This window comes from Vombatus ursinus, unplaced genomic scaffold, assembly GCF_900497805.2.
Source record: "Vombatus ursinus unplaced genomic scaffold, bare-nosed wombat genome assembly UNPS02014909.1, whole genome shotgun sequence".
NCBI lineage: Eukaryota > Metazoa > Chordata > Mammalia > Diprotodontia > Vombatidae > Vombatus > Vombatus ursinus.
This window is the reverse complement of record NW_020954687.1, coordinates 2,495,945-2,501,944: the sequence shown is the minus strand read 5'-3', so window position 1 is coordinate 2,501,944 and position 6,000 is coordinate 2,495,945. Positions and strand designations below refer to the sequence as shown.

The following is a 6,000-nucleotide window of genomic DNA, read 5'->3' as shown; positions in this document are numbered from 1 at the left end:
TCCTTAAGGGGAAAGGAATAAGAGAAAGTAAAAGAATTGAGTCAGCATCAAAGACCTTAGGGATCTCCAAGGATCTTCTTCAGTGAAAGCTTCCAGAGAGTGTAGGTAGAAACCGAGACACAAGAAACTGATTCTCAACAGATAACATTGGGGAAAACACATCAGAAAGGCCTTCATAAAATCACCCTAAATTCCTCAGGGGTGCCTCTAGAACCCTGAGGAGGAGATGTAATGTTGCTCCAGGACCCAAGGCTGATTTGTAAGAATGGAAGCTGGGATAAGGCACCTTAGAGATTATATGGGCTACCATTTTAGGAGATACACTTAATTCTTAATAATAAGGATAATAGCTAACATTTATATAGCACTTACTATGTGCCAGATACTAAGCTAAGTGATTTACAAATACTATCTCATTTGATCCTCACAGCAACCCTTGGAGGTAGGTGCTATTATTATCCCCATTTTACATATGAGGAAACTGAGTGGTTAAGTGACTTATTCAGGGTCACACAGCTAACAAGTGTCTAAGGCTGGATTTGAACCTGACTTCAAAACTGGTACTTGAAGAACACCAGGCCACTTGGGTCACTCTCCCATTCAGAAAGACGGTAAGACAAAATTAAATTGGAAACTCTCGGACAGCTCTACTACATCTGGCATCTTACCAAAGTGGTGGTAAAAATGGTTTTTGACAGGGAAGGTGCTATTTGCCTGAAGATAATCACTAGGAACAATGTACTGTACTGAAGGGGCTTGTCAATGGCAGGTTCTGAATCTCTTCTGCTGGGGAGCAGGAAAGGCGGACTAGAATGGGGAGGAATTATGAATGTGGATAATGGTGAAACTGGGGGTCAGGGTGAGTGTACGTGTAGGGCTAGTTCACTAGAGGCTGGAATTCCTTAAGGGGAAAGGAATAAGAGAAAGTAAAAGAATTGAGTCAGCATCAAAGACCTTAGGCCTCTGCTACATTAGGAGACTGGGGGATCGAGGAGGAGGAGGAGGAGGTGGAGGAGAAGGGATAGCAAAGCCCAAAATAGACTCTGCGCTTTCCAAAGGCCACTGAAGAGGCTGTTAGCCATCTATCACCCGGGTTGGCCTCCTGCACCTGCTGCTGCCCATCTCTTGGTTGTCCCTTCTGGCAGTTGGCCTCAGGCTCCGGTTGACAGTTTCAAGGACTTGTGGGTGGCCAGATGGAGTAGTCAGCTGTCTCAGCTGCTTGGCCCCTAAAGGCACAGCTCGTTCCCCCAATGAGTTCTCTTACACAAAATCCTGGTGTTGATAGAATTACAAAGCATTAGAGCCAGAATCATATGTCTTCTGTATGTATGCATACATGTGTATGTGCATATGAATATCGGTGATGGTACATGTCTGGGTGTATGCCGTTTCATCTATCAGGGTCAGCGTGAGACTTAATACGGGTGTATTGAGTGAGTGTGTATATTTCTGTCTGTGTGTTCCTGAATATGTCTGTGTCAGTGTATTTGTAGGTGTTAATCTGAGTCAGTACATTGCTCTCACACTGGGACACACATACACATACAGTCTTCCAGCCATAGAGAACTAATTCCCTCTCTAATCAATTTATACATTCACTCATAGAATTAGATAACATATGTAACAAACAACAGCAACAATGTAAAGTACTTTGTAAAGTTTACAATGTAAACCCTAAAGGGTTATATGAATTCTAACTATTATTATTTTATTTTTTATTATTATTATTTTCTAAAAGAGATCTGATCAACCAGCCCAACTCCCTCATTTTGTAGGGGAGGAAGTGGAGACCCAGAGATGGGAAATCACTGCTTCAGTCATACAACTATCAGCGTCTATGTGTGGATTCTAATTAATTAATATTGGCTCCCTGTGTCAGAATAGTAGGAGCTAAGGGTTAGGATGGAAATATGTATGTGTTGTAAAAATAGCCTATTCACACCCACCATAGGTGTCTTTGTTGCCTTATGTGTGATATTTATCTGTAATTCTTCAAAATTGTTGTATTTTGCGTCTTGTTGACATACAACAACACTGGTAGATGACATTTGCTTTCACGGGAAACTTGGAAGATTTGGAATTTCCAAAAGGCAATCTAGCCTTCTTTATTTCTCCTATGTAACTCTGGGCCAAACTCATTGTTCATCTGTACTACCTGTCCTCAGTATACATACTGATGGGCAAATTCTATAGGTTGTCCATTCAAATGCAAGTTATAATCTGAACAGTAGTCATTATTCATCCACTTGATATTTCCTGTGTGGATGATCGGGCCAAACACCTTTGAATGATTACAGATCTCTTCCAGGAGGCTCTACAGTGTTTTAGGGCTTGATGTAATTAGCACAATGTCCTATAAAAACAGGAGAAGCTAGAGGCCCTCACCATCCACAAAGAACATCTTTCCAATTTGGACTCTGCTCTGGATGTCTTATGTTACAGGGACACAAACTTTTGTCAAGCATATCTCTCCCTACTTTATGTCTCATCTGATGTTGAGGATTAAAGAGTCATTAAAAAATTCTGTTTTTAGGTCTTTCAAGGAATATTGAGTAATTTGGATGTATGGATGAGAGACATCTTATTGTAAAGGAGACTGTAAGGTGGCATTTGTTCTATGAAACCAAATGCTTTTTCATAATCAACAGACAATAACAACAGTGGGATTATATATTCTCTATATCTTTTAGTCAATTGTAAAATGGTAAATATGTAGCCCATAATTGAATATCTCTTGGGGAAGCCTGCATGTTCTCTATCAATACCCTCATCGAGGATACAGGTTAAATCATATAGAGATGATTTACATAAAGATTTATTGGAGAATAGACATAGAGATTGGGAGACTAGACACATAATTTAGATATACTTGATGGTTTCTCTATCTCCTTTTATTAATAAGATCTAAGATTTTTCTCTCCACACTTTTGATATCTTCCCCTCCTTCAGATATCTTGTATATCAGTCTCCTGGTGCTGTCACAATTGTGTTGACTCCAACACAGATCTCATACACTTAGTCTAATCCTGGGGCTTTCCCTGTCTTTGTTCTTTTGTAGAATTTCTTCCTCCCCTGTAAGCACATCCTGGAATGTGATGGTAGAGTTCTAATGTGGTCATTCTCCTGCCCTAACTTGAGGAAACAGTTTGTAACAGTGATTTTTACCAATCTTTTTCATTTTTCTTCTATTTATTATCCTCTTTTTGCTTTCATCCTTTAATGCTCTTGGAATGATTTTGTTTACTTGGTTGTCTGGCCAAATTATCTTTTCCTGCTTTGAATCACTAATAATAAAAGAAATGCGAATCAGAACAACTCTCACACCCAGAAAATAGACAAAAATGACAAAATATGAGAATAGTCAATACTGGAGGGCTTGTAGAAAGATAGGCACACTAGTGCATTGTTGGTGGAGCTGTGAATTGGCACATCCATTCTGACATCAATTTGGAATTATGCAAATAAAGTGACTAAAATGTCCATACTGTTTGAACCAGAGGTTCTACTTCTATGCATATATCCTAAGGAGGTCACTGAGGAAAAGAAAGGTTTAACATACACCAGCATACCCATCAACCATAGCACTCTTTATGGTACTATAGAAACAAAGGCATAAAGACAAAATAGATTCCCATTAATTGGGGAATGGCTAAACAAATTGTGGCACATGAATCTAGCTGAATCTAACTGTGTTCTAAGAAATGACAAACATGATGAATACTAAGAAGCTCAGAAAAACATACGAACTCACGCAAAGTGAGGTAAACAAAACAAAGAAACAACATACAAAATGACCACCACAATGTAAACGGAGAGAGCAGCAACCACAAAACAACCACAAAACTCAGGATGGTGAAATGATAGGAATAAGCTTGGCCCTAAAGAGGAGACATGAAGACACCGCCCCCTCCCCCAGCTTCTTTGCAGAAGAGAAGGCAGAGAAGTGTAGGATATTGCATATTATGTAAGATATTTTCTATGTCTTCATTGGTTTTGCTGAATTTTTTTTTCTTTCTTAAAAAAAAAGAAAAAAAACCCAAATTCTACTTATAAGGAATGGCTTTTTGAAAGAGGAAGAGGAAGAACCAAGGGGAAAAGGTAGGTTATAAAAAAATAAAACGTATCAATAAAAATCTATCTAAATGTAATTGGAGACTGGTCAAAAGGGGCCTAGTTCTAGAAACATAAGCAGTTAGTGATCCCATTTCTTGAAGTATCTGATGATATGCAATGAACAGGCCTGACTCTCTACTTCAGAGCATACAAGCATTCTCTGACTATTTCTGGTCTGCCTATTTGATTGGCTGTTAGTTGATTCCCACAGAAGCAACTACTTTCTTTCCTTCCCTGGGGTTGAACAAGGAGGATTAGCTGCTTTGGGCCTCTGGGTCAGGGGGAGGCCCTGGGCCTAGAGCTGGCATGAAGGCCCAAGCTAAGATTGGTCCTGCTATTCCCTGGAGAGGTAGTGATAGTGATAGTAGCCCATTCTTTCTACCCAAGTTGGCATGAAGCCATGAATATTTGACCCTGCTGATGCTTCTGTTACTGATAGGACTACTTTCCTGCTTTGGAGGAAAGAGCATTGGGAATGGACTAGGCTTTGACCTTATGAGCTTCTAAAGATTAAGAGAGTCACCAGAGGAGTCCTTGGAGATAGATTAAGATTAAGAGAGTCACTGGAGTCCTTGCTGGATATTTCAGACAGCCCAGCCCAATGGTGAATTGGCTCCACAGGCAAGATGGTGGGTCCTCCAAGCAAGGGAGGGACTCTGTCCTTGGGCTGTGCTGAATTAGGAAGAGCACTTGGCAGGGCAAATGTTTTGTAGTAGCTGGTTTAAATTTGAGTCCCAGAGACTAAGATGGTAGAGGAAAATGTGTCCCAGCTTGGGAAGAATGTGTTTTTAATTCTTTTCTAGATGGATCTTCTCAGCAAATATTCTTTTGTTAAAAGCTGATTGATATCAGTTGGTTAAATGACACTAGGGCACTCACTCATCATGGGGGGTCAATGAATGATACAAGAGTGATACTAACTGTAATTGGTGATTTTTATTGGGGAGAATATACTGGAAAGGAGTCTTAAATGGATAGAATTAAAAAGAAATCACACTGCCCCTCAAAGGTATCCCTGGAAAAGTCTGATGAGGAGCTATATCTACTTAACCTTGCTCTGGGGACTGGTCTTGTCAGTTCTGGTGTTGGGATAAGGGCCCCCAGAGTCTATAAGAGCTAGATTAAATAAATGAATAAATAAATAAATAAACTGGCTTTACCCTTCAATGCTTTACTCTCTTTTATGAGTTAATACTACTGGTAATTGTCCAACATTCTTCTACTCAAGGTTTTGCACATGAGTTATATTCTAGTCCAGTGTGGCCTTTGGCAGCCAATCCTCACTGTCCAGCAAATAAATCGGATATTTGCTGACTAGGGTGCTTTCTGGACTCTTTTGGTCTTCTAGTTGTGGCAATGAATTTACATTAGTTAGACCTCTAGATAAAAATTATTATAGTCAGTGTCATTTCTGATATCCGTTTCCCATTTTTGATTGTGAATTATTAGATAAATGCAAATTATAATGATCAATATTACTATTTTCTTTTTGCTCTACTATGAATTATCTTTATGATCTCAGACAAATTGCTTTACCTTTCTGGGTCTCAGTTTCCTCATCTGAAAAATGGGAAAAATACTATGCCTACCATACAGGACTACCAACATGCAGCATAATGCCTGGTACATAGTAGGTGCTTAATAAGTATTTGTGACTTTCACAAAGATCAGATGAGATAACTGATAAGAAAATTCTTTAAACACTATGTAAAAGCAAGGTACCATCACTTCATTGTGTTGCTTTTATGTCTTTTCTCAGTCAAATTTCAAGAAAAAGCTATTTATGCTGGTTGTTTTCATCTTTTCTCACTCACTTCTCAATCCCTTGCCCTCTGGAGTACAGCCTTATCACTCAACTGAATCTGCTCTTTCCCAAGTAACTAATGA

At 39.3% G+C, this 6,000-nt stretch overlaps 1 protein-coding gene across 1 annotated transcript in view; it reads right to left on the bottom strand.

Annotated features, from left to right (window-relative positions):
• CACNA1S (calcium voltage-gated channel subunit alpha1 S) overlaps positions 1 to 6,000 on the bottom strand; it is an 89,248-nt gene that overhangs the window by 61,473 nt on the left and 21,775 nt on the right. The gene's annotated exons all lie outside the window — the stretch shown is intronic.